This window comes from Sitophilus oryzae, unplaced genomic scaffold, assembly GCF_002938485.1.
Source record: "Sitophilus oryzae breed Bouriz unplaced genomic scaffold, Soryzae_2.0 scaffold_808_pilon_pilon, whole genome shotgun sequence".
In the NCBI taxonomy this organism is placed as follows: Eukaryota; Metazoa; Arthropoda; class Insecta; order Coleoptera; family Curculionidae; genus Sitophilus; species Sitophilus oryzae.
In genome coordinates this window covers 4,233,517-4,244,920 of record NW_022147426.1, presented here as the reverse complement: position 1 = coordinate 4,244,920, position 11,404 = coordinate 4,233,517, and the positions used below count along the sequence as shown (strand labels likewise).

The following is an 11,404-nucleotide window of genomic DNA, read 5'->3' as shown; positions in this document are numbered from 1 at the left end:
ACCGAGAATTAATAATTTCGAGTCCCGGTTGTTTTGAAACATCAATGATTCAAATTTCAAACATTCTTTTGAAACATCAAAATTCCTGTACCGAAAGTACTGAACCCTAGTGTTATGAATCGTGCAGTAATGTACCAAATCAAAGCGGTACTGTCAAATTGTTTAAGAGAGGCGTAAGAAAACCATTTTCGACAGAAATTGTTCTGAATCTCAAATATTATTATTAATATAATATTAAAAGGTATCTTTTAAATAGAAAATAAATCTTAACATATCCTTCAATAATAGTAATAATAACCTTGCGTGTGTCATGTCTGAACTTCTTTCTCATTATAATTTTTTGATACATTATATTTCAATGTTTAAAATGAAACAAATCGATATATTTAGTCTTACAAGATATTATTTATGCTGTCAACACATAAATAAACACTATACAAAGTACAATTTATTTTTCCGTTAATTTCCTTTGACATTGATATTATGTATTTAGGTGGAAATGAGTGATTTATCTCGTATATTTCAAGCGAAATATCCAGTTTGTGTGAGAAAAATGAATGGAAGGTGTTATCGATTTTTGTATTGTATGTTTGAACAACTGGTTTTATTTTTAGATATTAAATGTACTATATCTATAAGATAAAAACGAATGATGTCTTAGATTGAAATAAAGAAAATAAAAGATTAGAGATTAATTATCGGATTACTTATATTATCGGATTACTTATCAAATTAAAATGGGAATCCCCATATACCGGGTGTCTCAAAAAGCATGTCATCTCTCATGGGGAGATTGCCCACGTAAAAATAAGATTTATTTTTCCTATCAACATAGGTCCGATTCTGCTTTGTTTCGTAGCTACAGGGTGTTAAAGTCTTATAATATTTTTTCGATTTATTATAATTTGCTTCTTTTAAGTACTTTTAACGTTTCGAATGAAATTTTGAGGGTAAAGGTGACTATAAATGCGACATGTTTTAAAGCTAAAAAACTTTTTTCTCTTGTTAGCGAAATAGTGTAAGCAGTTTAATGCTGATTAAAAATTTTCTCTTGATATTTTGTCGATTTCGGACTCTTTGATGAGATAAACGCAATTTTATTAATTTGCCTTGATTGAAGTCTAACAGCAACATTTAAAAAAAATAATATCATTAACTTGAGAAAATTTTAAATAAATATTAATTTTTCCTCATCAAAAAATATGAAAAAAAGTTAATAAACCTAAACACCTAAACCTAAAATACCCTATAAACATGGGTATGGAAATGCATAGTTTTAGAGTTACAGGACGTTAAAACTTTTTAAAATTAAGTTTAAGTAATTATCTCTATCTGTAAGTTGGGACTAATGGTAATAAAAACTAATATTAATAATATTTAATAATAAATTAGGTAAACTATATGACATATTAATTTAATTTTTATTTTAATTTTATTAATTGTGATTAATAGAATTGCGTTTATCTCATCAAACAGGCCAAATTCGACAAAATTTGAAGAGATAAGTTTTAATTGGCATTAAACGGTCTATACAATTTTGATATCAAAAGAAAAAGACAGTGGCGCACATCTTTTTTTAAATTAAATATTCCCGTAATAACCCATATGCACGGCCCTGATGAATTTGTCGACACTTTTTTAGCATTAAAATATTTAGCACTTATACCCTTAAAATTTCATTTGAATAACTAAAAGTACTTGGGAGAAAATTATAATAATTCGAAAAATTATTAAAACTTTAACACCCTGTAGCTACGAAACAAAGCAGAATGGGACCTATGTTGATATAAAAAATAAATCTTATTTTTCATATCCAAATGGGAAAAAAATCTTATTTTTAAGGAATATCCCCACGAGAGATGACACATGTTTTTTGAAACACCCTGTATAATAGAATGTGTGTGAAATTACGAGGTTTTCACTTACTTTAACATTTCAAAAAAATTAAATAGTCGTTTTCCTTCCATTAAATTTACTTATAAAATTGAGAACAACGATAGATTACCCTTTCAAGATCTAATATATCTTATTAGAATTATTATACACATACGTCCTATGACGGTCCTATACAGTCCTATACCTTGACTTAGGTCATTGGACGAAGTCCTTGTTATACCTATGTCTCCATATGTTTCTCCACCGAGCGGTCTGCTTTTTCATGGTCTAGAGTTTTATTGCACTACAGGTTATATGTTTGAATATTCCCAGTACTAGCGCTGGACCAACTGTAAGGTCAAAAAATATAGGATTCCGATGACCTTTGCCTTGCTAGCAATATAATAATAATAATATTCCTTTAGATCGGTCTCCATACGATTCTCGCCGATACCTTATTTGGCTTTGCTGCCTTTACAGCCTTTGCTGCCTTAATAAATATATATTGATGAGTTTATCTCAGTAAGCTCTTCTATTGTTTTCTCTCGCGCATTGCAGAATGGCGAAGATTTCTGAATGGAATCTTCTTATCTTCTCGTCCGTTAACTCAATTCGAAAGAGTATGGTAACGTCATGTTTCCGTTCCTCTCTGTTTTGAGTGGTTAGAGAAGCTTCTTGCAGACCGTGACCAATAATTCCTTTAGATTGGTTTACCCAGTGCGTCAGAAACCTTCTTCTCGATTGTTTGTTAGTGTGTTGGTCTCATTTCCAGTGCATCTATTCTTGTCGAAATGTGCCCAATGTATCTAAGTAATGACTGTGGACTCTCTTGTGGTAACTTTCAACTGCCTTAGTCATCTTTCAGACGAGGACTCTGTATCCCAGACGCGCGTATCTCAGATACAGAAAAAGCATGTAGTTAAATTGTACCTTACACATGGCATTCGGCGACGCATACAGTATCGCGCGGCCGAATTTTTGAATGTGGAATTTTCAGCCGCCCGGCGACGAAGGAGTATCCGGGATACAGAATTTATCATAGTAGCTTATGGATATAGTTCAGGACTAGCATACTTTTGCGATACAAAAGTATGCTAGCCTGAACAGATCGATTTCAGAGGCGAACAGAATATTTATTGTAGATTTATTATAGTAAAATAATAATTCAGTAGTGAGAGTGAGTTCGAACAATAAATAAGAGAACCATGGATCGTGCCGCTTTCGACAATGAAAAATTTATAAGCTTTGTATTATTATACCGTATGATCAAGAAAAAACGGCGTCAGCGATGGCTATGGAATGAAGATCGCTGTCATTTTATATGTAAATTTATATGGGAAATGTCATCGATGTTCATTTCCCAGTCAACTGGACGCCGTTTTTTTTAGATCATACGGTATATATGCCACAGTAGAACGCACTCTTCAATATTCATTTTATAATACAATAATACGACTGCACCGCACTGAAATTTGTTTTAAACTAGAATATTATTTCGTACCTAAAAAAAAGTATGCCAAAAGAGTATCTCGATAGTATTCGACTGTAATTCTGTATCCCGTATACAGAATCTCGCATACAGTATCCTCGTCTGAAAGAGCTCTTAGAATTGAGATGTCCTGTATATGAAATATGTAGCATTCTTCTTCTATAGGCCCACATTTCAAAAGCATATATTTTTCTTCTGTTCATAGTTTTGGTGGTCCAGGTCTCAGATGCATAAGTAGCGATAGGAAAGTTGAATATATTTAGTAATTTTACTTTGTTGCGCTAAGGGATATTGTAGAGTTTTTCAACTCGAGCAATTTTATTGTTGAGTTACGAGCTATTACTAGTCATCGTTTGATCTCTTTGTCCCAATTTCACTTTTTTGTTATGAGAGATCCGAGGTAATTGAAGTTTTCGATCACTTCAAAACCATTAATCTCCGTCATGTTAGTAGAGAGCTGCCTGGAATAAGGAGTATTTTCTCAAGGAAAATGATAGGATTGCTCTTGGTCTTTCCCCAAATACTCCAGCTCAAATACTCAAATACTCGTCAGCGGTCTTCCATCCTTCTGTATATCAGGTTAGTCTTTCCTGAAGGAATGTTGTGTCCACACTCCTCGATCCATTTTATTCACTCATTATTTACTCACACTATGCATGCAAAACCTGGACACTTAAAATGGACACTATAGGAAACTGCAGGTCGCAAACGCTCAATGGAACTAAATATGTTGGGAATAAGCAAGAAAAACCTTAAAAGAATAGAATGTATGCGACAAAAGACCCAGGTAATAGGTAAGAGATGCCTTCCACAGAATCAAATCCTTCAAGTGGCAATGGGCAGGTTACCTGGCAAGAAGTACGGATAACAGATGGGCCACAAAAATTACAGCATGGTGCCCACGAGGAATTAAGACACCTAGAAGAAGACCAAACCTGAGATGGGACCATGATATTAGGAAATTAGCAAGGATAACTTGGGCCCACATTGCTAACAATAGACAACGATGGGTCCAACTACAAATAGAGTATCTAAATATGTGAGAGAGGCTATACTGTAATTAGAAATGGTTGAATAAGCTGAAAATGATGATATAATTTTAGTCAGAGATGCTCTAAATTGCAACACAGATTTTTGCTTATAAAGATACTCGTATATATTTGTAATTATAAGCACGTATTAACATTATAAACTAAAAAAAAACAAATTGCATAAAGAGAGAAAGAAAGTTACAATGATTAAGCTATTGAACCGATTAATCTCGTTGAATATGCAATTAGTATCGAAAAAAAACTCCAATTACACTTAATTAATTAGTATATTATACAATCCCATGAGAACCATACCGATCACTCCGGTACGACAAAGCGGTAGCGATGGCAAAATGGAACAAACAAAACAACGCGGAGCAAAAAAAACAACGCGCCGAACAATTGGAAAGAGCGAGAAAAACCGTGAATGCTTGGACGAATGAAAGTCAATGTTCCAGTCCTTGACACACCCGGCGCGCCGCTGCCCGCCAGCCGCGGTACTCCGCGATTTACTTTTTCACTTTCCGGTACCCGATTCTCGAAAGGTATGTGGTTACGAGGGAACATCCGAAAGGTAAATCTTGTAATGATGACTGCATTCTGTTCATTAGGTGGGCACACACGGGAGGTATTTTTAGACGAAACTGCCCGATCTATAAATTCCAGTCGCCAATCTACTTTTAGAACGTTTCGAATGAAATTTTGAGGGTAAAGATTACTATAAATGCGACATATTTTAAAGCTAAAAATGTGTCAACATATTCACCAGGGACGTGCAAATGGGTTATCATTAGAATATTTTTTTAAAAAAAGCATGTACGCCTCTGACTTTTTTCTCTTGTTAGCGAAATAGTGTAAGCAGTTTAATGCTGATTAAAAATTTTCTCTTGATATTTTGTCGATTTCGGACTCCTTGATGAGATAAACGCAATTTTATTAATTTGCCTTGATTGAAGTCTAATAGCAACTTTTAAAAAAAATTAATTTCATAACTTGCGAAAGTTTTAAATAAATACTAATTTTTCCTCATCAAAAAATATGAAAAAAAGTTGCAAAATGCATAGTTTTAGAGTTACAGGACGTTAAAACTTTTTAAAATTAAGTTTAAGTAATTATCTCTATCTGTAAGTTGGGACTAATGGTAATAAAAACTAATAGTAATAATATTTAATAATAAATTAGGTAAACTATATGACATATTAATTTCATTTTTATTTTAATTTTATTAATTGTGATTAATAGAATTGCGTTTATCTCATCAAACAGGCCAAATTCGACAAAATTTGAAGAGATAAGTTTTAATTGGCATTAAACGGCCTATACAATTTTGATATCAAAAGAAAAAGTCAGTGGCGCACATCTTTTTTGTATTTAAATATTCCAGTGATAACCCATATGCACGGCCCTGATGAATTTGTCGACACTTTTTTAGCATTAAAATATGTAGCACTTATACCCTTAAAATTTCATTTGAATAACTAAAAGTACTATCTATAAAGTAGTACGATCTATAAATTCCAGTCGCCAATCTGTTCTGCGAGGGGTTAGACATTTCATTGCCCATTAACGGTAAATATAAAATCTCTCATTTTCTGAAAGGAACTGATCTGTGAAGGGACAAATCGGTTAGTTAGTTGCAAAATGTCTCAAAATTTGGAGGGATTGAACCGCGGGTTGGATATTTTATACTCTACTAAGGTAATTTATAACTACCGCTTAGATAACATAGATTTACCTCGAAAACAAGGAGCACGAGATCTAGGTGTATTCTTTGATGAGAAATTGATTTTTGGCGAGCATATTGAGGTTATTGTTTCTAAAGCATTTAGAATGCTGGGCTTTATAGGCAGGCTAGACAATTCACCAGCAATAAGGCTTTGCTATCTTTTTATTCTGCATTAATATGTATACAGTCAGTTGAACTTTGCATCCTCAGTGTGGAATTCAGTGTACAATATTTATATAAATAGGCTAGAGCAGGTACAAAAAAGATTTGTTAAATATCTGGGATATAAAAATAATATTAACGACTGTTATACATATATCTATGTGCAACCGATTTAACGTATTAACTTTAGAACATCGTAGAATAATTACCGATGTAGCAGTATTATACAAAATAATAAATTCTCAAATCGCTTCACCATATGTCTTCCCAGTGAGCATTTTATTCCTTTAAGGGAAATGTGTCCTAGGTGACGTCGTTGTTACGTTACCAGGCCCTTCTTTTGCCTTCTTTTGCCTTCTTTTGACTTCTTTTGACTGACTCGAAAAATGAATAAAACACAGACATTACACACACGTAATAAAACACACTCGTAACTCTTCTCTAAATGTGACAAAACTTTGCTCACTGCGTTGTCTCTGACTTCATTTAATGTCCCAACAAAAAAAAAAAAGATTTACCTCCCTTTATAAAATGACACTTTCTCACACAAATAGTGTTGCCAATTCACCAGTTAACAGAATGCTGGAGTTTTCCAATTCCTGGATTTTGGCTTTTTGTCTGATAACTTATTTGTTTTAAAATGTACATTAAAACGACAATTTGTGAGTGTATAGTGGGGTGAGCCAAATAAACTAACCTAAATTTATGGGTTAAAATGAACCGAATAACCGAGAAAAAAATATCCCCTGAAGGTAGGATTTTCATCTCAATTTTAAAAGGTGTCGGTGAACATTCAAAGTTTTCCATTTAAATAACAGGTAAAAAATATTTTTCCATTAAAAGTACCAGAACTTTGAAACGGTTTACAATACAAACTTTTACATCGCTTATTCTTGTAGAACATAAAATTTCATAAAAAATCTATCTGAGAGTATTTTTTTTCAATTCAATAATTCGTATATTTAAAAGCTTTGAAAAGTGAAAATATCAAAATATGCAGTTTTAGTGTTTATTGATTAAACATTTTCATATTTAGCAAAAAAAACTAGATTACTCTTAGATAATAGCATATCCACCCGAAAGTGTAGGTCCGCAAAATACAGCTGATCCACATTTTGTGGATCATTGCGTTGTAATCCGCTCGTTACTACTTCATCCAGTATCCCTGAGAGAGCTTCTAGAGCCGTTTGCTGGTCGGTGGTCAGTGCAACCTCTGGGTAATCCTTTGACAGTATCACCATTTTCACTTGTCTAGCAATAGCGGCAAAGCTGATGATACGTCCCTGCTTACTTCTCGGTGATGGACGACTTTACATCCTGGCTTTTTCGCTTCTTGCCGAAGCAGAGGCGAGAGCTTAGATTGAGGGTGAGAGGTTCTCGTTCTCTCTCATGCCCTTTAGTGAAGATGCGCCAGGCTGTATCTTAGTTCCTTTACCCTCCCCTTTTTCGAGGAGTGTTTTTGCTTTTGCTTTCGCTGGAGCATGTTCTCAGTCGGAGGTGTGTCTGTACTTCTGATCCGTTAAGAACTACTCTCAGTGGATCGTTTAGACCGCTTGGTTGACTCAGGCCGGGTAGAGGAAACGGTAGCTTGTGTCGATTGCTGGATCTAGAGGTAGGCTCCCGATCCTTACTAGAGGAGGTGGTATGCCAAAAAAAGCTTGTGTGCCACTTGTGGAGGCTGGTCTCGCGCAAGTGTCAGCCGCCTCTCCTGTGTTCCCTTTGGGGTGTGTCCCATGGAACTTTCATGGATAAATGCTCCCAGTATTGCTATAGGATTTTCCCACAGCTTCACCGGTGGTGTTTTTTATACTTGATCTCATAATGTCCCCAGACGTCGCTTAGGGTTAGTTGGTCCACTTTTACAGAGCCCCGCATGTAGATGTAGGGTGTTAATAAAACGGGGTGCCCTCTGGTGCCTCAAGGTTGGAACCAGTAAAGGCTAGACTACGATCTAGTCACGCATCCCTTTGACCTGGTCTCGCCATCATAGGATTTAGGTTTTTGGTGAAGTTGTTTCCTCTTGGTCAGCACGGTTAACCCAAGATTCCCTCACTTCCTCTACCCATGAGACATGATCACACACAATAGAGGGCGCCTGATGACGAACAAGATAATCCCATCCGGCATTGTTATAGATGCACGACACTACAGCTAGGGACAAGACAGTGAAATTTCCCACCAACGACAAGATCTCGCATCTCCTAGAGGAAGATGGCAGCTTAAGAAAATATTACAATTTCCTAAAAGAATTCTTTATCTGCCTTGCAGAAAACAAAATAAGCTTGCAAATATTTGTTTTGTTGATGTACCTACTTACTATTTACTTTATTGTGTTAATTAAACTGTCACAATTGAAGTAAACATTAACTTTTATTACAATTTTTCCAAACTATTTTTAAGTTTAAGTACATTTATAATATCGAAAACTACTATTTACAAAATATAAATAGCTGTACTGCAATTGGGAATTTTCCTTTTATAATAAACAATTAATTTTAATTATTAGTTATTGGACCGCTCATACGTTTCGTTATAATCATGCTAATAAATTGTATTACTGATTGTAATAATATGAATTTGTATCGCTTTTGTTTTTATTGTTTCTGAATTGTTTTGGAAAAAGTTTTAGTTTAATCTGAAATACTATATTAAAATAAGATATTTTTGCGCTATAGATTTTTTACAACACTAAAAATCTTATATTGAAGATATAGTAGAAAAGCTAAGCATATATCATCGTTAACGAAAAAATTAAGCTAAAAGTATACCAAAAATAGTTTTAGATTTAAATGTAGAAAGAAACACATACTGTCACTAGATTTTTGCATATAAAAGTATACATTAACATTCCCTATAAATTATTGGACATAAACTAATCAAAACGAATTAGGGATCAGATATATGTATTTGTATCTCTATTTACTCTGTTTATAAACCGATCTCCGTATATTTATAGCAGCATATAATCAGAACAATTTTGTGTTTTATGAATAAATTGATACAAAAACGAATTTCTTATTTCGTGTGATTTTGTCTTCTTAATCGTCAAAATTGGTATTAAATATGGCCAATTTTGATGTTTTGGGAAGACTAAACGGTGCTAGAAGGCGTTTAGATACTGAAGTCATCAGGGGGGAAGCCACAACTTTATTGCAGGAGAGTCGGTCGCATCGATACGTGTCGCAGCTTTTTCATGTTACACAATTGGTTTTCCAGATTATGGAATCGACATGGAAAATTTTTTGTTGTCCGCAGACCATATCTTCAACGACTAAGGTGGACAACGAGGTGGGAAGATCGGTATCTTGTTCAAGCCGCTCTTCGCGAAAAAAACACTTATCGCAAGAAACCTACAAAATCTTCTTATGATCGCCACAGGAACTCAAATTTCAAGTCAAACTGTATAGGCTGAATGAAGTTAACATTCGATCAAGGCGAGCAGCTGTTGTGCCGCATTTAACTGCTAATCATCGTAGGGCACGAGGGATATTTGCTCAAGAACATCTTCACTAGGGCGTGGATCAGTGGAGGCAAGTCCTTTTTACGGACAAGTCCCGTTTTTGACTACTGTCATAATGATGCCCGGTGGAGATCATGCTATTCATTTTGGAAGCGATTCATGAGGTTCCGTCATGGTATGGGGAGGTATAACTTTAAATGGGCGTACGGATTTGCATGTGTTTCTAGACGGCATAATTAATGCTGAACGATACAAGAGATTGAGATTCTTGAACCATATGTTATTCCAGTTGTTGCTCAGCATGGTCCAAAATTTCTCTTACAGCAGGATAATGCCAGGTCTCATATTGCAAGAGTAGCTACTCGATACCTTGAAGAGTCCAATATTAGAATTATGGATTGACCTGCTAATAGCCTTGATCTCAATCCTATTGAGTACCTTTGGGACCTACTAAAGAGAAGACTAAAAAGTCGTCCATAAGCACCAGATCTTCAAACTTTGGGAGAAAATCTTCGAGAGGAAATGCCTTTTCTCAAGAAATTATTCGGAGCCTCATTCAGTCTATAGCGAATCAGTGTGTGCTAAAGTGCGTAGAAACCGCGGTGGACACACACATTATTGAAAAAAAATATTTCTGTTGACAATTGGGGGAGATAAAAAATGTTTAGCATTATTTTCGATACATATTCTAGTCTAGTAGTAATTTTTAGCAGTTTGACAAATTTTTTCGTCATGAACACCAAGGTGCATACACTACATTCAAACTTAATTTCTATAATACAGGAACATATTGCTACGCTTATGTGTTCAAATAAATATTTTTTTTTTGTATAAACGAAATTTATCAAAGTGATCCCTAATCCATTTTGATTATTTTATTTTTTCGTAAAACTGGAAACAAATTAGATAATGTGACTCAGATACTGTGCTCCATTGTTGACTCACCCTGTACAAGCAAATATCAAGGACAGAAATGTCATGAGAAGGCCAAACTTTACATACACATTGTTGTAGAATAATCTTTGGATTGTCACGTGGGTTCTAACAGGACACTGTCTCCTCAGCGAACACCTCGGTAGATTCAAGCTGAGAAACAGATTCTGTGGGGAAAATGAGGAAACACCAGAACACCTTATCGCTGAGTGCGCCGAGACGACAACCGTTCCTGCCGTAAACTTTGGTACGGCTGATGTCGAAGATGGAGAGCTAGTCTCTGTAGAGCCTTCTCAGATACCGGCTTTTGCCAAAGCCCTAAGACTGTATGGTGAGTTATAACCTGTTATAACTCACGAAAGGAGAACACACAATAGATCTGTAAGGTCGCGGTGATTAACCTCCCGCCTAAATATTCTGCATTCTACTATTTGAAATATTAATCAATAATTTTGAACAAATAAGTAATTTCTTTTTTTTTTCATGTATATGTCTGCGTGCTTCATAGACTTCGAAAAGGCCTTTGATAGAGTCCAGCATGACAAATTCATCTCGATATTATAGGAATCGGGAATAGACGATAAAGATACAGAGATAATAGCAAAACTTTATCGTCAACAAAAGGCCGTGGTTCGAATCGAGAAATTATGAATTAAATAGATGTTCCGAGTACTTATTTTTGTTATAGATGTTCCGAGTAAATTATTTCTTCCAAATTTTAGAAAGGC

The 11,404-nt window shown here is 34.8% G+C and overlaps 1 protein-coding gene across 1 annotated transcript in view; it reads left to right on the top strand.

The window, feature by feature from the left end:
- Positions 1-11,404, top strand: part of LOC115888886 (DENN domain-containing protein Crag) — a 42,917-nt gene that overhangs the window by 11,717 nt on the left and 19,796 nt on the right. The window lies entirely within an intron of this gene.